We start from the raw sequence: 21,254 nt of genomic DNA, 5'->3' as shown, positions 1-21,254 counted from the left end.
GCCTTTGATATTTCCATCATTGTAACTCCTTCATTTAACATGATTTTAAATGCCTCTGAAATCATTGGAAGATTATTTTCTTCCAGATATTTTACAGTTTTCTCTCTTGAAGTTTCCTCCTTGTCATACAATTCCTTATAGTATTCTTTGACTGTCTTTTTTATTTCTTCATTTTTATATTGTAAATAACCTTTCCCATCTAGTAAGTTATGTATCGTTTTTTTTCTGTTTTTTAAGTTTATAAGCTAACCATCTTCCTGGCTTATTGGCATTTTCAAAAAAGTTCTGTTTCGCTCTTTTTATCTGTTCTGCCACTTTTTCTGAGTCTAGCAGAAAGGCTATTGAAACAAATAAAGCTAGATTTGGAAAAGTGGAAGAACTTACAACTGTCACTACTAGGAAGAAGTGCTACAGTTAAAATGAATATATTGCCTAAGATCTTATTTTTATTTCAAACAATTCTGATAAAACTTGAGAAAAAAATTCTTCCAAGAGTTAAATTCATTAATTTTGAAGTTTGTTTGGCAAGGAAAGAAAGCTAGAATAAAGATGAAAACATTACAAGATGCTAAGGAAAATGGAGGTTTTGGACTACCTGAGTGGGCTTGTATTATCAAGCACCTGTATTAACATGGGTGAAAGAATGGATAACTCTTAGGAACACGACTTACAATTGGAGTGGCACGCTTTTTTGTGGTATGGGAAAAATAAAATTCATAAGTATTTCCAAAATCACTATATTAGAAATGCTTTGATAAATATGGGGAAAAATCAAAACTAAAATAAATGTAAAAATTCCAGGGTGGTTATCAATGATGGAAGCTTTTTCACATCCAAATTTGGTAGATTTTGAAAAAATTTGGGCATATTGAGATATTTTAAATACTGATGGGACATTAAAATCGAAACAAGAACTGAAAAATCAGGGCATCAACCCACCCCAATTCACATCTTAGGAAATAAGAACTCCTGCATCCAAGTTTGTCCAAAAGGAAAAGTTTACTAGGATGAGATTGGTTGTGGCAATACAAGACGGAATCTGACACTGAGTTACATTTCAATACTATATAAAGCATTCCCATATCAACCCCCTCCCCTCAAATCCATTTGGTCAGGCTCACATCATTTACTTAGGTGTCAATCTCCTTGTGTTTATTGTTATTGCTTTCTTCCTTTCAGTTCCAAATGGAGATGCAACCCAGATCTCTCTCTCTCCCCCTGTTCCCCCCAGATCAAAAGCTTTCCTGGTCTTTGAAAACAGCCTACTGCAATCTGAATAACCATCCTCTCCCCCTCCTCGGAGAGATGGCAGAATCCCCAGAATAAGCACAATATTCTAACCATACATTTATGAAATGTGATATAAATGGATTCTGACAATTGGCTCTCCTCTCAGAAAAAAGATGGGTCCATCTGCAGGGAAAAGAAAACATATAAATGTTAGCCCGCTTTGTTCAGATATTCTGTATGAAATCTCTTAAGCAACTTTGGTGCTTTAACATGAAGTTTGTTAACCCACTCATTTTCTGAGGAGGGGAGGTGTTTCCATGCCACTAAATATTGTATTGTTCCATGGTGTTTTCTGGAATCTAAGATTTCTTTCACTTCAAAATGTTGTTCTCCTTCCACCATGATGGGGGGTGGTGGTGGTGGTATTTTGGTTCATAGGGGTGATTGTTGTTCTCTCTTTATTAAACTGCAGTGAAAGTTTGGGTGTATTCGTCTAAGATTTTTGGGTAGTCCTAATTCAACTGTTAAGGGACGCGGTGGCTCAGTGGGTTAGGGCGCTGAGCTTGTCGATCAGAAGGTCGGCAGTTTGGCGGGTCGAATCCCAAGTGCCGCGTAGCAGAGTGAGCGCCTGTTACTCGTCCCAGCTTCTGCCAACCTAGCAGTTCGAAAGCACGTAAAAATGCAAGTAGAAAAATAGGGACCACTCCGGTGGGAAGCGTTCCGTGCGCCTTTGGCATCTAGTCATGCCGGCCACATGACCACGGAGACGTCCTCGGACAAGCGCTGGCTCTTCGGCTTTGAAACGGAGATGAGCACCGGCCCCTAGAGTCGGAAACGACTAGCACACATGTGCGGGGGAACCTTTACCTTTACCTTTAATTCAACTGTTACTGGGTTTATGATTCTTTTACTTGGAAAGGGTCCAATACATTTTGGTCCTAGTTTTTTACAGGGTTGGAGTGATTTCAGGTATTTTGTGGATAAATATACCATCTCTCCTACCCTGAATGGTGTGGGATCGGTTCTTTTTTTGTCTGCCTGTGTCTTGTATGCTTTTCTGGCATCTTCCAATGCTTTCCTAACGATTGGCCAGGTATTTTGTAATTGAGCAATCCATTCCTTCAGTTCAGGAATGACCGGTTCTTTTGGGGTTAGTTCTGGTATTGGGTTGAAACTCTGGCCTGTAGCTACTTGAAAAGGAGTGTAACCTGTGCTTGAGTGGACTGCATTATTATATGCTACTTCTGCGAAAGGCAGTAGGTCCATCCAATTGGACTGCTGAAAATTAATAAAGCATCTTAAATATTGTTCAAGTACAGAGTTAAGTCATTCAGAAGCCCCGTCCGTTTGAGGGTGGTGACTAGATGACAGTCCTTGGGTGGTTCCTAAGTGGGATAAAAATTCTTTCCAAAATGCCGACGTAAATTGCACCCCTCTATCAGATATGATGCGTTGTGGTACCCCGTGCAATCTGTCAATATGCTGCACAAAAGGTTTGCTAATGCTTTTGCAGTCAGGATTTTTTGGCAAGGTATGAAATGTACTTGCTTAGAGAACAGATCTGTGACAGTCCAGACTACGGTGTTTCCATTACTTTCTGGCAGTTCTACGATAAAATCCATGGCTATTTCTTTCCATCGGGCTGAGGGGTTCGCCACCGTTTGTAACAGACCTGGCGTTTTCCCTTGCAGTCTTTTGGCCATCGTGCAAATTTGACAGCTACCCACATAGCTTTCTATGTCCTTTTTCATAGATGGCCAGCAAAATTGCCTTTTAGTTAAGTGTAAGGTTTTTACAAAACCAAAGTGTCCTGCTGATTTTGTATCATGGCACAGTTGCATGAAATTGATTCTCTGGGTGGCAGGTATATATAGCTTCTCCCCCACCCACGGCAGTCCATCTTTAATTGTGCACACATCTCTATTTTTCTGGAACCATTCATCACTTTCCAAAGACTTCCTGAATTCTATTCCAGTTTGGCTATCTACCTTCGGCTTCATTTTTTCTTGTGCCCTGGTGGTGACTGGTGCTGCCAGTTGTTGTTCTGGCACAAGTGGTTTAAAGTCAGTAACTCTTGTGCTGTTATATTGGGGCATGCGGGATAATGCATCTGCCAGGAAGTTCTTCCCCCCCGGTAAGTGTTTGAGAGTGAAATTGAATCAGTGAAAATGTTGGGACCAGTGGGCTTGCTTAGGAGTGAGCTTCCTGGGCATTTTTAGTGCTTCCAAATTCTTGTGGTCTGTCCAGACCTGGAAAGATATTTTATTTCCTTCTAAAAATTGGCACCATGTTAGTAATGCCCACCTCAACGAGAATGCCTCTTTTTCCCATATTGGCCAACGTTGTTCTGTTTCTGTGAGTTTTCTGGATGTGTATGCGCATGGTTGCAACATCCCCCCATCATTTTCTTGTAATAATATGGCTCCTACCGCTACATCGCTCGCATCTACCTGTATTACAAAAGGTTTGTCAGGATCTGGGTGTTTTAGGACAGGTTCAGCAGAAAAAAGTCTCTTTAGCCTCTCAAATGCTGCTTGACACTCCATTGTCCACTTTACAGGCTGGCTGGATTTCAAGGGGGACCCCCCTTTCGTTTTCAACAAGTTTGTCAGGGGCATGGCTATTTGGCCAAATGCAGGGATGAATTGGCGGTGGAAATTTGCAAACCCCAGGAAACCTTTCAATTGCTTCCATGTACGGGGGGGGGGGTTGCCCATTCTAATACTGCCCTGACTTTCTCAGGGTCCGTTTTGATGCCCTCTGGAGATATGCAATATCCCAGGTAGTCAATTTTTTCCTGGTGGAATTTGCACTTCGATAGTTTAGCATATAGGTGGGCAGCTCGCAACTTTTTCAGGACTGCTCTGACTACGTTGATGTGTTCCTCTTTGGTCTCAGTGAAGATAAAGATGTCGTCCAGGTAAACCAGGACCCCCTTATAAAGGTGCTCCCTTAGCACGTCATTAATTAATTGCATGAATACTGCGGGGGCCCCTTGCAGTCCAAATGGCAGTACTTTGAACTGGTAGCAACCCAATGGGCAGTTGAATGCAGTCTTCCATTCATCTCCTTCCTTAATCCTAATGTGGTAATATGCTTCCCTCAGGTCTAGTTTAGTGAAAATCCTTCCTTTCGATAGGTGGGATAGCATATTCTTCATTAGGGGTAAGGGGTACAGATTGCATTCACTAATTGTGTTCAGATGCAACCCAGATCTCTCTCTCTATCCCTGTTCCCCCCAGATCAAAAGCTTTCCTGGTATTTGAAAACAGCTTACTGCAATCTGAATAACCATCCTCTCTTCCTCCCTTGGAGAGATGGCAGAATCCCGAGAATAAGCACAATATTCTAACCATACATTTATGAAATGTGATATAAATGGATTCTGACACTGTCATGGTGGGTACAGTTACAAATACAAAATAGATATGAAAAAGATGTGAAACTGTATGGGTTTTATAAAGAACAAAGTGTATTTGATAAGATATTGTTAACCTCTGATGAGAAACTAATTAAGAAAATTTATTTATTTATTTATTTATGGGATTTATATCCCGCCCTATCTCCCGAAGGACTCAGGGCGGCTAACAACAAAACATATAATAAGTACAGAAATCAAGATAAAAATGAAATTGAGAACATCAGTGCAGTAAATTAAAATTAGAGAATTTTAAAAAATGAATTAAAAATACTAAATATAAATTAATTAAAATGCCTGTCAGTCTAGGTCAGCCTGGTGGAACAGGTGTGTTTTGAGGCCGCGGCGAAAGGATTGGAGGTTTTGGGCCATCCGAAGCTCAGGGGGGAGCTGATTCCATAGGGTTGGCGCTCCCACAGAGAAGGCCCTCCCCCTGGGGGTCGCCAGCCGACATTGCCTAGCTGACGGTACCCTGAGGAGGCCTTCTCTGTGTGAGCGTACTGGACGATGGGAATTTGTTCCCGGCAGCAGATGGTCCTGCAAGTATCCCGGACCTAAGCCATGTAGGGCTTTAAAGGTAAGTACCAGCACCTTAAATCTCACCCGGAGGGCAACTGGTAGCCAATGCAGCTCACGCAGGAGGGGTGTAATATGGGAGTATCGGGGAGCTCCCATCACAACCCGTGCAGCTGCATTCTGCACCAGCTGAAGCCTCCGGGTGGTCTTCAAGGGCAGCCCCATGTAGAGAGCATTACAGTAATCAATACGGGAGGTAACGAGTGCGTGGGTGACTGTACGTAGGGCATCTCGGTCCAAAAAGGGGCGCAATTGGTATATAAGACGAATCTGTGCAAATGCCCCCCTAGCCACGGCTCCAATGTGATCTTCAAAACTGAGTCGTGAATCTAGGAGGACGCCCAGATTGCGTGCTCTATCAATGGGAGGTAACATCTCTCCTCCTATAGTCAGAGATGGAACCTCTTGGACTAAACGAGATGACGGTATGTACAGCCACTCAGTCTTGGCCGGGTTGAGTCGAAGCCTGTTTTCTCCCATCCAAATCTGTACCGCTTCCAGACAACGGGACATCATATCGAGGGCATCACTGGGTTGGTTCGGGGTGGAGATGAATAGCTGGGTATCATCAGCATATTGATGATATTTCACCCCGAAGCTACGGATGATCTCTCCCAGCGGCTTCATATAGATGTTGAACAGGAGGGGCGAGAGCACCGAACCCTGAGGGACTCCACAATTAAGAGGCCTAGGGCTCGACCTCTGCCCTCCTGCCAACACCGTCTGCGAACGGTCCGAGAGGTAGGAGGAGAACCACCGCAGAACGGTGCCTCCCACTCCCAGCCCCTCAAGACGACGCAGTAAGATACCATGGTCGATGGTATCAAAAGCCGCTGATAGATCTAATAGGACCAGGACAGAGGAATAACCTCTATCTCGGGCCCGCCAGAGATCGTTCACCAGTGCGACCAATGCCGTCTCCGTGCTGTGCCCTGGTCTGAAACCCGATTGGTACGGATCTAGATATTCAGCTTCCTCCAGGTTCAAAGGGAGCTGTCGTGCCACCACGCTCTCAACGACCTTCGCAAGGAAGCGAAGGTTGGAGACAGGACGGAAGTTGTTTAAAACAGCTGGGTCCAGTGCTGGTTTCTTGAGGAGGGGCCTTACCACCGCCTCTTTCAAGGCAGCAGGGAAGTACCCTTCACTCAGTGAGGCATTGATAACTGCTAGGAGCCAGCCTCGTGTAACCTCCCGAGATGCATAGACTAGCCAGGAGGGACACGGGTCCAACAAACATGTGGCGGCACTTAGTTTCCCCATGATCTTGTCCACTTCATCCGGAGTCACAGGATCGAACTCTTCCCAAATGTACTTGGCCAACTTCATCGTTTTCCTCTCGTTAGATACTGCCCAGTCAGAGTCCAGACCAGCCCGAATCTGAGCAATTTTGTCCACCAGATATTTACTAAATTCCTCAGCCCGTCTATATAGGGGGTCCTCTCCCGTTTCTTGACTTAAAAGGGAGCGGACCATTCTAAATAGGGCGGCCGGGCGATTATCTGCGGACGCAATGAGGGTGGTGAAGTAGGCGCGCTTTGCCACCCTCATTGCCACAAGATAGGATCTAGAAAAGGATCTTAACTGTGTTCGGTCAGACTCAGACCGACTGGTTCTCCAAATGCTCTCTAGGCCCCTTCTCTGGCGCTTCATCTCCCGCAGGTCCTTGGAGAACCAAGGAGCGAGTCGGGACTTGCGCCGGGTCAGAGGCCGCAAAGGGACAACGCGGTCGAGCGCCTCCGAAGCAGCCTGTTGCCAGGCATTAACTAAGGACTCGACCGAGTTGTGGGAGAGGGAGGTGGGAATCGGTCCAAGCGCCATCTGGAATTTATCTGGGTCCATCAGGCGCCTGGGGCGGAACCACCTGGTCGGTTCCGCCTCCTGACAGCGGGGGGTGACGTGACGGAGGCCCAACCGCAGGAGGTAGTGGTCTGTCCATGAAAGGGGTTGTGATGTTGGAGTAACCCCACCCAGTCCATTTAGCCACTGCCCAGAGACAAAAATAAGATCAGGCATGTTTCCTCCCTCGTGAGTTGGGTCCTGAGTAATTTGAGTCAGGTCCATGGCCGTCATGGAGGCCATGAACTCTCGGGCCACTTCTGATGCACTGCCCAGGGAAGGTAGATTAAAGTCTCCCAGTACTATAAGTTTTGGAAATTCGACCGCCAATCCTGAGATGGCGTCAGGTAGCTTGGGTAGAACCGTTGCTGTGCAGCTTGGAGAGAGGTATACCAGAAGTAGGCCCAACTGACCACCAGGACCCCATCTTAAGAGGAGGGATTCACATCCGTCTATCTGAGGGGCAGTGGCCTCCCGCGGATGGAGGGTCTCTCTGATAACGACCGCCACGCCACCTCCCCTACCTTGAGCTCGAGGTTGATGCAGCACACGGAAACCTGGAGGGGATAAATCAGTCAGAGGGACCCCTCCCTCTGGGCCCAGCCAGGTTTCCGTGATGCATGCCAGGTCTGCGTCTTCCTCCTCGATCAAGTCATGGATGAGGGGAGCTTTATTCACAACAGACCTGGCATTAAAATAGATCAGCCTGAGCTCAGGAGTCAGTCCTCCCTCTTCCCCAGGGCAGCAGGCGAGAGCCAGAGGGTCAGAGCGCGCCACAGCAAGAAGATAGCGTGGGCGTGATCTCAGATTACGATATGGCCCTCTGCTCCTCCATCTGCTGCCATTCCCAATTACTGTGGGGATCGGTATCCCTGTCCCATCCCCCTGGTTTACAAGACTCTCCTCGGCCCTCATATTGCCGCAACCATTGGCCAACCTAGGCTGAGACAGGTCCGGTAGGATCTTCCCCTCATTCTGCTGGGCCTGATCCTCCCCCCTCCCTAACCCTTCAAAAAAAATTAAAAGAAAACCCAAGAGCCTCTTCTTGGCGCCATGCCACCTCTCGGGGTCCCAGGACCCGTCATTAAAGAAACGGCGGCGTAGGTCTGATGGCCATCTCTGAGAGAGGGGGGAAGCTCTCAGGGCAAGTAGCTCACTTCTGGTGTAAGCCATCAGAGGTGGAAATAGGAGTAAAGGACGAGCTGGTTGGAACAACTGCATATCAAGACCACAGAGCTGAAGTAGTGGCTCCTGAGAACATGGTCACCCTCTCACAGTGATCAGGATCTCAGGGGGCCACCATCCAGCCCTGGGTAGGTCGCAGGAGGAGAGAGAGTCCGGTGAATGCTAGCATAGTCTGTTGGTGGATAACTTCGTAGCTCCGGTGATGATCGGTGGTAGTTCATCTATGTATAACTTTTTGTTAATTTTGGAGATGGAAAGTGAACAAACTAAAGAAACAATGACAAGGTGGGCAAAAAACTTCAGTTATAATATAGAACTAGAAAAATGGCAAAAATTATGGGAGAGAAACTACAAACTGACAATGTCAACTGCGTATAAAGAAAATTTATATAAAATGTTTTATAGATGGCACCTGCCACCAGCAAGATTAGCAAAAATGTTTAAAAATATGTCAGATAGATGTGGGAAATGTAAACATAATTCAGGCACGTACTATCATATCTGGTGGACATGTGATAAAGCAAAGGCTTATTGGAAAAAAATACATACTTGGTTAGAAAAAATGTTGGGAGAACATGTAGTATTTAATCCTGATTTTTTTCTATTAGGTATAATACCAGAAAAGATTAATAAGCAAAGTTTATATTTGGTCCTACATATTACAACAGCAGCAAGAATAATTTTCGCGCAATACTGGAAAAATGAAGGAACACCACCAGAGGAAGAAGTAATTAAAAAAATATTGGAATGTACTGAGATGGACAGACTATGAGACTGAAAGATAAAGAAGAAACAGAATACTACCAAAGCTGGAAATTATTCTACAAATGGCTAGAGGAGAGAACCAAAAAGTAGGATTTGATTATGTATTAGCGCTTTTGAACCCAGACTGCACGCTGGTTGAAAAATTAACATATGCATGTAAAGAAAAAAGAACTAATAAAAAGCTTTTAAAAAAGTAATGTTTATTTATTTGGAAGCAAACTTTAGTGTGTTCCATGAATTTCCAAGTAAACAAAGTTAGTGTTTGCTTAATAAAAAATGAATCATATTTATATATGATTGTACACATATATTTAAAATTTAGCTAAATTTCAGTGAAATTTGCTTCCAAGATTTTATATTCTTGATAGTATATGCTTTTTTAAATTTTGAATCTAGTATTCCATACATTTCTGTCCCTTTTCATCACATACATTTATTCAAGCATAAATTGTATACTCAAATTGATCAAGCTACTCATTTTTCTTTCTGTGCAACTAATAGAGTGTACTTGGTAGCACTGGAATGTGTCACAGTAATGCAGAGAGCAGTAATGATGTCAGCTTGTTATTTACTTTCCAAATCTGAATGACTGAGCAAGGCAAAAAGAGAATCAATCAGCCACAAAGTAACCCTGCAGGCAGAAAAAACACAGCACTCTCACCAGTAAAGAGATTGGGGGATGGGAGGCACATGTAACCAGGGTAATGTTGCATCATGTATTTGCACTGTTTCTTTTCTATGAAATGACTGTTGTAATTTAGAAAGAAGCTCTACCAGCCTAGAGAAAAATAAGAAGAGGAGGATTAATTCAAGACAAAGAACATCAAGATCTACATCTAGGGCTAAGAATAATAGTACCTATTCCACTGAATAACAGTTATGGAGATAGTGTAAGTCTATATTTAAATATAATTATACCATGGCAGCACTGGTTTTCATAAAAGTATATAGGTATATAAATATTATGGGTTGTTCTCCCCTTTTTTACTGGTGAATTTCCAAATACAAAATACTGAATTTGCAAAAGCATTGTATTCTGATGTCGGTTAGTAGGTTACATTTTGACACAAAATTACTACTTGAATTTTAGAAACTGGATGTAAACAAAAGTATAAGATTTTTCATATAAATTTAGCTGCTTAAAAACAGTATTAATGTTATAACTGCACACATACACACTATTAAATAGTGCATTACATTATTCTTATGCATTTCCTAACAGAAACCTAATATTTTAGTGTTAGTCATAATATAAATCAGCATTATGACTGTCTCTATCCTATGGTACACTTTCTCTTATTAAAAGGAGAGTGAAAATAAGATTGATAAATAACACTGGTCCATAGGAGATTGTGTAAATATAGGTTTCCCTACCCTTTAGTCCATTTTTTCTGACTTCTCAGAATTAAGAATTCATTCGAACAATAGAAGGCTGGTGGGGTGGGCAAGAATTCCTTTTTGGTGGAACAAAACATTTCAGTTACACCTAAAAATGACTAAGGAGTTATTTCAGGACGCTGCAATTGGAAGAGAAATTCATTTGATGGTCGGGGTAGGGGGTGATGTTTTTATTCGTTGCAAATCATAAAGGCAGAATTGCTGATAAACCCATCCCGCCCCCTCTCTCCGGTTTTCTTACTTGAAGATCAATATTGCTGATTTCCACCACCAGCCCCAGAGACCGCTTAGTCAGCCGGGTTCTGCCAGCCGTTGCCTGCTGCTACGTTCTCTCGTAGAGTTGCAGCAGGGAGAGGCTGGCCCTGGACTTCCACATGCACTTCGGTCTCCGAGCACACTAACTGCTCTCGAAGTCATGAGCGTGAACAGTAGCACCACCTAACCGCCATTCTGCACCCCGAAACTTTCCGTTTTCCTGCTCGCCAGTCTCTCGGACTTCCTTTTGATCCTCTCCGCCACCGGAGTGGATGTGGTGGTAGTGGTGGAGGTAGAAAAGGAGGAGGAAGAAGGGCGGGAGAGGGAGAGAAGAGCTACGAGGGCTGCTCGAGATTTACAATTTGCCTTCACGCTCTCGGGACCTCAGGGTTGGAAAGAAGAGTTCCACCATGGGCTGCAAGTGAAAAGAACTTGGCTTACTAGAGGCGTTGGCAGAACTTGAGACTTTCCTCGGGGGCTTCCTGGAGGGCGAGCAGGCCCTTTTTACACGAGGAGGGAGGTGAGTTTTTCCGGCCGGCCTTTTGGGGATTCCCCAAAGAAATTGACAAACGCGGGTCGGCACCGCCGACAACGCCTCGGGAGGCCCATGTTTTCCAGCGCGATTTCAACTTGCCTCCTATTCCCCGGTTGTAATGGATGGGCGATTTACTATTGTTTATATGGGTGGACGTTTGCGCCTCACGTTTCGGTGGCCTTCGAGCTGGATTGGCCCTCGGATTCCCCCGCTCCCCCTATTTTCCCAGCGGAATGGGCTGCGTTTCCTTGTGGCAACCCCCAAGCTTTGAAATGGCCCGAAACAACTCTTCGGGCCTTGCGTTGATTGAAAGGAGAGCCTTGGGTGGGGGGGTGGCCGATTGTCCTCCCGGACCCCTAATTGGATCGCAGGGGCGTCAGGTTGATATTTATTTCGTTTCATTTGGTTTAAGCAATATGGCTGCAGAGTGGGGGAAGGGAGATTCCGTGCTTTTCTGGCCGTTTTGCCTTGGCTAGGCTGAGGGATGAGGACTGCGGCCAAGGGGACTGCTGAACTTGAACCCGGGAGAGGGGAGTGCCTTTTAAACTGAAATAAGGGGTGAGGGAATTGAACGGGAGCGCGGAAAATGGTGTCGCGGTTGTGTAACCCCAGCGTGGAGGGAGTCCCTTCTCTGGGCTCCTTGAATCGAGCCTGCCGCTGAGGCCGTTCCTGAAGTTTTCCATGGGTGATTTGGCCAAGAAGTTCTTGGGGTCTTCCCAGTGAAGGGCGAGTTTTACAAAAGCGCTCGGCTTCTTTTCAGGCTGCAGCCTTAAGACCTGTTGCATGCTAAAAGTTCAGATAGACGAGAGCCCTCTTTATGAGGACCTCATTGGCTCACCCCTGCAAATGACGCCTACACATTGGCTTTGTCTTTTTTCTCTTCCGTTTTCCTCTCCCATGTTTTGTTTTGACCAGTGTCATGGTAATTACCTATTTTAATTTGGGTTGTGTGTGTGTGTGTGTACACGTTATTCTTGCCTCTATGAACCCTTGGCCTACTTATTGACATGGTGGGTTACACATAGAAACAAAAAGAATCACCTATCCTTCACTTTCTGCCAAGTTTTTCTTAAGCTTAGCTTTAAAGCTGCATCAAGTAGCCTTTAAATAGTGTGATATAAAAACTGCATTTGCAAGGTATATTTGCATAGACTTAATTGTACATAAGCTTCATAAAGAAGAGGTTTTGGGTTTTGATGGCTTCTGAAATGAAATACTGAGGAAGGTTCAGTATGGATATTTCAGTTCAATACTTTTTATGATTGTTCCCCCCCCCCCAAAGGAATAATAGAAGTAACAGGTTGTCAGAGCTGTTTCTGTGCTCAATTCAGTATTATAGCTTTTTACTTGGATTACTTATTAGTTGATATTAAACTAGATCTTTTTACAGAATAAAGACAAAGTTAATACAGTAAACCTTTCTTGCTCTGTGCTAGGTAGATATACTTTTTCTTTGGCCAGATGTAAATAATGCAGTGTCACATTTTTCAAAATTGATTTATAATCCCAACTTTTTGTCAACCCACATGGTATGAGGCCTGATTCAGAAAGCTTGTTTATGAAGTCCAGGAATATAACTAGATTTTGCTTATTTTGTTACTTTTTCCAAAACATAAGTCTACTTCAGGTTTGTTTACATGCTTGGTGATTCCCAACGGCTCTGCTGCTTGCAGATTATTTTATGTCACTGCTACTCCTTGATGTAGATGACTAGTCAAACTTTATGTAGGCAAACTATCCTCATACTTGAAAAAGCAATACTTTAATTCATTTTAACTTTGAAGTTGTATGACTAAGGACTGACATGTTGCTATGAGCAGTTTATAGCTGATAAGGAATTTCTGATCATTTCAAAATTCTACAGCATTAAGTAACTACTTAAAATAAAACAGTATCATAATTATGTTGCTTAACTTCCAACATAACTCTTACTCAGATAAATATATCCTTCTACAAAGGATATAAATCACTTCCCACAGAATGTCCAAAGCAGTAGGAGTATTCTAACAAAAACAGACAATTTTTGTCCCCATTAAAAACCAACTTAAGTTTTTTATGGCATAATGTGTTTTAAAAAATTTTCTGAGAAAGTGGACTGTTGACTATGAAAACCTATGTATAATCTTATGCATTTTAGTCTTTTAAATGACACAGGTTATTATTAAACCTTGGTGGAGCAGTGGGCTAATACCTCCTTAAGTAACACCAGCTGCCTGCAATCCCACCAGGCTCAAGGTTGACTCAGCCTTCCATCCTTCCGAGGTAGGTAAAATGAGGACCCAGATTGTTGGGGGCAATTAAGCTGACTTTGTAATAATGCCGCTTGGGGTGTGTGTGAAAGCCCTAATAAGCAGGCATATACATAGAATGAAGGCTACTGCTAAGCTTGTAAGCCGTCCTGAGTCTTCGGAGAAGGGCGGAATATAAATGGAATTAAAATAATAAAAAATAAAATAAAAACCAGTGAATAAGTTCCAGTCAATTTACATCCATTAGATTGCTGCATGTGAATTGGATGCATTATCTCAGGTTATACTGTATATTGGTGTGTGTGTGATGCTTTTTGCTGAGTGGTAATTCTGATAAGTTGCTGAGTGCTTCTGTAAGACTGAAATAAGTCTTAATTGAATATTTACAGTGCTGAATCTTTTTTGGCTATGTACAGTATTGTGGCAATACAGGTTTATATAAAATAGTATTTAAAAAAATAATTTGGAGAATGAACTTTACCATAAGAATAGATTACTGCTCTATCTTTAAAGCTACTTATCTATTTTCAGAAAGTAACTGAATATATGTATGTATATGCAATATTGTTACAAAAATCTGAAATGTCTTTATCAATATGCAAAAAGACTATTGCTGCATTTTATGTTTTTTATTTAAAAGAGGCAGTCATTCTTTGTTGCATCTTTGTACTGGAAGTGATAAAGCATGGCATTGGTAGCTACACTGCCACCAGTTCAGTTTAACACTGATGTTTATAAGGAATGCCATTTTTATAAAAGAAGTATGGCTACTTGTACTTCATTTAGGATTTGGATCCATGTTTATTCATATGATTCTTGTATTTAATATCAAATATGGTAATATACACAAACATTGCCAATTGAATATAGAATATTTATTTAATAAAATGCTTGCTAAGTATTGGTTATATGGTTTCATTTTTGTGAACAGAACATTAAATCTGTAGGAGACTTCCAATCCAGCATAGCTTTTCTAATAATGGAGAAGAGAAAAATAGAAGTGTTGATGCAAGGCTTCATCTCTTAAAAAAGAAATGTTCCCAGAATATTGTGGGACATTGTTAATAGCATAGAAAATGACACCAGGGGCTTCAGAATAAAAACAAGAACTATACTAGAAATTAAGAGTCCTAATCCACCTTAGAAATGGAAGCTGACTGGCTGATATTGGGCACATCACTCTACCTCAGCCCAACCTATCTCACTCAAATGGTTGTTGTTGAGAAAATAGCATTATATATGCCACCTTGAGTTGAACAAAAAGAGATGGTATACATATTAAAAACGAATACAACAAAATAAAAATGGTTTCCTGAACTCCTGGATACAGAAGAGCAGAGGTCCCCAACTTTTTGGGCACTAGGGACCAGTTCTGTAAAGAGAGGTTTTTCTGTGGACCGTAGGGTGCATGGTTTTGTGTGCTTTCCTTGTTTGTGCATGCCATGGCCCAGTACTGGTCCACGGACTGGGGGTTGGGCACATAGATTGTGTATCTCAGTTTTTATTCATATTGCATTATTAGGATAGGGTTGGAAAATATTCCCAGTTTTCTTGAACTACTTTTTTTCAGTAACAAAAAATCTAGAAGGACTTGTCCCTACACAACCAATACTGAGATTTGTTTATATATAAAAAGGAAATACATAATAAAATCATCCAGATTCTACAAATGAACTCTCTTAAGGCTGCCTTCATTCTGATTGAGATAGTGAAAATGGATTTTACCTGATATATTACATAAAAACTGGCCTAGCATCCAATTAGCTTCTGAGAAAATTCTGTGCTCTGATTTGTAACATCTAACATGCTTTTCAGTAACAGTAAAACTGTATTTTAGATAGCTCTTTGTATTAATAACTGAACATGCATGCATTTTCTGAATGCATTTAATTGTGTTCCATCTGTGGATTGATGGAAAGTCAGTAGACATAATCTTTTGATGTTCTGATATGGAACAGAGAAATAAAATTTTAGGGCTTTGGACTAGCAAGTTGGTTTTTCCTGATGATTAAAGGAAAGAGAGGTGATTGTTTTTTTGCATCTACTACTGTTATCTCGGTAGTCTTATTCTGTACTTGGATGCCTTCATTATTCATCTTGTTTATATGATTAAATTTAATAATATATTATAGTTGAAGAGTGGTAGTTGAGCAGTAATTAATCAATTTGGCAATGATACCCTGACTTGACCTGAAAAATATCAGTCTGTATAAAACAGCATTACCAGCCAACTTCTATTTTAAAAGCAAATTTGTGTGATTCAAATTAGACTTTGAGTAAAAAGTGGCTGGAGAAAGAAACTGTGCTTAATTTTAATTGGCAAATCATCTGGGAAATATTTTTTTTCCTACTTCCCAGGTTTCCTCCAATCTCTAGAGCAGAGGTGGGCAATTATGGCCCTTTTACAACCTGTGGACTTCAACTCTTAGAATTCCTGACCATGGCTGTTTCAGGAATTCTGGGAGTCCAAAGGTCGTAAAGGGGCCATAGTTGCCCACTCCTGCTCTACAGAATGTTCTTTAATTAGTTTTTTTCCTCCTTTGCTCTCTACATAGGAGTCATTTTTTAATATGTAGGGGGGCAAAACTGTCTTCTATGGTCACTGGAGCAAACCATCCTTGCTGTCTGTAAGACTTTTATTTATTTTATTGGACTAATCTATATTCCTGAAATTCTTTGTTTGGATTCTTTGAATATAGTCATACAGTGTGTGTATGTATATATGTGTCTGTGTACACATACACAGAGAGACACATATACATACTCATACACACACACACACATATATGTATCTGATATATAGTGTTATTATAGCAATAACTCTCAGGCCAACTTATCTCATAGGGTTGTGGGTAAAATAGGAAGGTGTATTGGATATGTTGTCCATCTTGAGTTATTTATTATAATAAATATAGTAAAAACAATAAAGATGGGATATAAATAAATATTTACATATGAAAAGAACTTCAGTATGGGATATAGGTTAAGCTGTTTATTACATGTTATCCTTTTAATCTACCATGGCAAATGCTGTCTAATAAATTATAACTGAAAGTAAAACACATGCTTAGTCCACTAATTCATTTATCAGATTTATATCCTGGATTTAATTTAAGAGTTTAAGAGCTTAAGACATATACAGCATACCTTCCTCTATTTTCTGCAATAGCCCTGTAAAATAGATTGAGGAAGAGAGATGGTTTTGCCCAGAGTCACCCAGTGAACTTCTGTGCTTACAAAAGGACTTAAACCACTATAGTGGCTTTTAAGTCTTTAGCAACCAGTATTTCTAGGCAAACCTCCTATTCAGAAACTAATCAAATACAGTATGATTCTACTTAGTGTCTGACATTCAGCATTTTCAGAGTAATATTCTGTTACCTTCACACTGCCTCACTTAATTCAGGGCTTTTCAACCTTTTCACCCATTGTACCACTTTTAGGATAAGGCAATGTCCGAGTACCACCAGTCGCCCAGCAAGGTGTCAAAAACTTGACCAAAAAAAGAAAAAAAGGAAAAAAATGATAAAGTACAGATAGTCCTCGACTTACAACAATTCGCTTAGTGACTGTTCAAAGTTATGGCCCTGAAAAAAGTGACTTATGACCATTTTTCACACTTATGACTGTTGCAGTATCCCCAGGGTCATGTGATTTACATTGCTTGGCAACTGATTCATACTTATGACAGTCACAGAGTCATGTGATCACCTTTTGCAACTTTTTGAGAAGCGAAGTCAATGGCCGGGGGGGCAGCTCATCACTCAGGTTGCAGGGTACTTGTGTGTGGGGGGGAATCCATGGGTCTCTGGTGGAGGGGGGTGGTACTGGGGTGGGTGCCCTCCTTCCTCCCTCTCTCCCATTTTCCATTCCTTCTTTCCTTCCTTTCTTTCCTCCTCCTTTGTCTCTTCCTCCTTCCCTCCCTCTCTTCCATTGTCTAGTGCTACGCTGCCCAGACCCCAGCCTGGACAAAATCACAGACTCTGCCTCCAGCTGCAGCTTCTCCTCCAATTGGTCTTGCTTTCCCTGCGCAGACCAAACAGAGATTCACTCCAGGTGTTCGAGCCAGCCCGCCTGCCCGGTTTCCGAGCCAGGTGCATCCTTAGGACTAAGGGGCTGCTCCGGTTGCTGCATTCCCCACCTGCCTTTCAAGTCAGGATACACTGTAGCTGCCCTTCAACTTTGGAAGGAAAGACGCTGGAGATGCCTCTGGGAGACGCTGGAGAGGTGGCTGAGTCAAATCAAGGTCCCTGTTGCTGGGCACGGTGCCGGCTGTCTCCCCTGCCCCCTCTCTCTGGCCAGGAATCCTCCTGACTGGCTGCCGGGAATGCGCACGGCAGAGGTGCTGCTTGGGGCCGGAGGGCGATCGCACACGCAAGCAGGACAGCCACACAAGGCAGAGGCGATGCTTGCAGACAGAGGGGATGCCGGGCAGATTGCAGGTACTGGCAGCGGTGCTAGCGCAGAGTTGTGCGATAACCCTCCACCCCCAGGCAGCACCTCTGCTGTGTGCATCTGTCCCGCTCGTGTGGGTTTGCCCTCCGTGCTGGTGCCGCCGCCAGTGCCCACAATCTGCCCAGCCTCCCTTTCCTTCCTTCCTTCCTTCCCTCTTTGGCCCTTCCTTCCTTCCCTCCCATTGTCCCTATCTTCCTTCCTTCCTTCCTTCCTTCCTTCCTTCCTTCCTTCCTTCCTTCCTTCCTTCCTTCCTTCCTTTCTTTGTGAGAGGCCAAGTGGGAATGAAGCATCCCTCGGGTCTGCGCTGCCGCAAGCGCCGGTGTCGCCTGGGCTCCTGCCCAGCTCGCTTGCGGGGAAGACCTCCATTACCAGAAAGAGGCTCAAGAGGAAAAGGGGCAGCTGGGGATGCCCTGAACTATCTCGTGCTCACCTGCCCGCTTACCGGAGCTGTGCACCAGGATCGAAAGAACCACAACCCATAACGGGCGGTGGCAGCCATGATGAGGCCACTCAGAAGTGTTTTCGTCTTTCCCGCCATAACCGCCCCTCCTGTCTCTCTCACCTGCCCCCATCGCAAAATAACTCTCCCCTCGGCGGTGGCCCCCACAGCCTATAGGAGAGCAAGAGCCACGCGGCACGCCCTCCCGCTCAGCACGAGAGTTTAATGGCATCACCCAATTACAAGCCGCTTCTGGACTTCAACTCCCAGAATTCCTCAGTCAGACACACTGGCCTGGGGATTGGTTTGGAGGCGTGGAGGGGAGGGGAGTGGCCGAGGGCTGCCCATATGACCTTGAAGCGGCCACCTTTGGAAGTACCAATGCTCAAGCCGGGCAGAGCAGGGAATGGGAGAGGAGCTGGCTGATCGCCTTACCAGTAACTGGGATGCGCCTTCCCGGCCATGTGTGCCTTGGACAGGGCCGCGCTTCTCCCTGGGGGCGGGGCACCTGGGTGAAGGGCCAATCAGGAGCCCTGTGAGGGGGCAAGCACTGGGAGCTGTAGTTGAAGGCTGAAACGCCTTCAGCTGTAACTGCTTGCATGTGTTTGTGTGTGTGTGAGCAGGGATCAGTGCTGCTTTCCAGGTGATTGGTGTTTATTCAGGATGGAGCCTGACGCTGATCCTGGTGCTTCTGCTGAGTCCTGGCAGCCCTGAAGAAGCACTGATCAGCTGCAAAGCAGCGCTGATCCTGGCGCTTGAGCCCTGGCAGCCCCAGCACCAGGCCGCCACCTCCCTCCCAGCCTCCTCACTGGCCAGGGCTGCCGCCAGGATGCCATCAATCCGCCAGGAGCTCTCCGTGGACTGGAGCCCATCAGCGGAGGTGTGGGCCGGCCGTACGCACCAATTAGCTGGCAAATCCATATGGCCCTGGGGAGGGCTGGGCTTTGCTCTGTGCCTGCTCTCTTTGTGTGGCTTAGAGTTTTTGCAGCATTTTTTCTGCAACCAAGTGAGCTGGGAAGGAGTGGAGCGGGGAGGGAGGAAGGCAACGCCACGTACCACCAGCCCGGTTCTTGCATACCACCAGCGGTACGTGTACCATCAGTTGAAAAGCCCTGGCTTAATTGTTACCCAGATAGGACTTTTTTTTTACCTCTGTCTGAGTGCCAGTATTTCCATAAAATCAATTTAATGGTGCCAAAGAAACTGAATCTCGTTGATCGATATTTTTTTTTAAAAAAACAACAACCTTGATCTTGATAAACAGACTATTGTATTTTAATTTTCCCATGTTGATTAGCATTAATTTTATTGGGAAAAAGTGTGGTTATTTTAAGGCTGTTTTTCACCCCAATGCTACTAGCTGCATAAAACATTCATGTTTTGGGGCTGCAAGCTATATGAACAGTTCTAAGCAATTTTTTGAACTGTAAGGAAAAAAAGCAAATCACTGTATTTTTATTAGTGGTTTGTAGTCTGGTTTACAGTGTGACCTTATTAAATTAAATAAATAAATAAATAAATTAGTAATTCATTAATTTTGCCCACAGAATTATTCTCTGCGTACAGTGAAGAGAACTGTTCAACATTAAAAACCCAAACTTACAATCAGTGTTTGGGAAATGAATAATTTCTTTGTTTGATAGTACTGAGGAAAGGGAACTATTGTGATACTTTTATTAATCCATGTACAATTCTTATGTAAGACTCATGCTTGGAAAAAGTGCTGTGATAAATTCATGCTGATTTTCACATTCAAGTAGCTACAGTACAGATTCACAAAGTTCTGCCAAAAACAATAAGCTTCATAGAGTATGCTTAAATGTAATCAGTGGATTTTGTTTTTGATCATAGAAACATGGCCTTAACTGTAATAGTAAATATGTACTAATTATATTAACAATTTGGCAGCTGTTTTGTTCTTTCTTTCAGAATCTCTTTTACTTGACTGTAAGAATGATTCTTAGTCGCTCCTAGTGACTCCTGGCACGTGGTCTTGAATTGTCTACTACCAAGAGTTGAGACAGAAACATCAATATACTAAACTATGCCCAAAGTTTATCTAACCTAATTTCAGTGAGCACATTCTTGGCAGAGTGTGCATAGTAGGTTGGAACAAACACCAACCCCCTGCATAGTACAAATTTATCAACGGGTCATATATGCATACTCCACCAAATTAATGGTATACAGTTACAAGAAAAAGTATGTGAACCCTTTGGGATTACGTGGAGTTTGGCATGAATTGGCCATAAAATGTGCTCTAAACGTCATGTAAGTCACAACAATAGAAAAACACAGTCTGCTTAAAATAATACTACACAAACATTAGCTGTTGTCATGTTTTAATTGAACATAACATGTAAACATTCACAGTGCAGGGTGGAAAAAGTATGTGAACCCCTAGCCTAATGACTTCTCCAAGAGCTAATTGGAGCCAGGAGTGAGCCAACCTTGACTCCAATCAGTGTGATGATATTGAATGTGTTGCTGACAGCTGTCCTGCCCTTTAAAAACACACACCTGTTTTGGGTTTACTGGTCTCAAGAAGCACTGTCTGATGTGAACCATGCCTCGCAGAAAAGAGCTCTCAGAAGACCTACGATCAAGAATTGTTGACTTGCATGAAACTGGAAAGGGTTACAAAAGTATCTCCAAAAGCCTTGATGTTCATGTGTCCACGGTAAGACAGACTGTCTACAAATGGAGAAAGTTTAGCACTGTTGCTACTCTCCTTAGGCGTGGTCGTCCTGTAAAAATGACTGCAAGAGCACAGCGCATAATGCTTAATGAGGTAAAGAAGAATCCTAGAATGTCAGCTAAAGACCTACAGAAATCTCTGGCACATGCTAACATTTTTGTTGACACATCTACAATAAGGAAAACATTAAACAAGAATGGAGTACATGGGAGGAC

The 21,254-nt window shown here is 43.2% G+C and overlaps 1 protein-coding gene across 4 annotated transcripts in view; it reads left to right on the top strand.

Annotated features, from left to right (window-relative positions):
* Positions 1 to 10,635: 10,635 nt before the first annotated feature.
* The window catches only part of TBL1X (transducin beta like 1 X-linked), a 298,339-nt gene continuing 287,720 nt past the window's right edge, over positions 10,636 to 21,254 (top strand). For all 4 annotated transcript variants that reach the window (XM_081327457.1, XM_081327458.1, XM_081327455.1 and 1 more), the window contains exon 1: positions 10,636 to 11,183. The gene's annotated coding sequence lies outside the window, so the exon portion shown is untranslated. The remainder of the gene's footprint in view (positions 11,184 to 21,254) is intronic.

This window comes from Vipera berus, assembly GCF_964194415.1.
Source record: "Vipera berus genome assembly, chromosome: 4".
Taxonomy (NCBI): domain Eukaryota; kingdom Metazoa; phylum Chordata; class Lepidosauria; order Squamata; family Viperidae; genus Vipera; species Vipera berus.
Note: the sequence above shows the minus strand (reverse complement) of the source record. Positions and strands in the feature narration are given on the sequence as shown.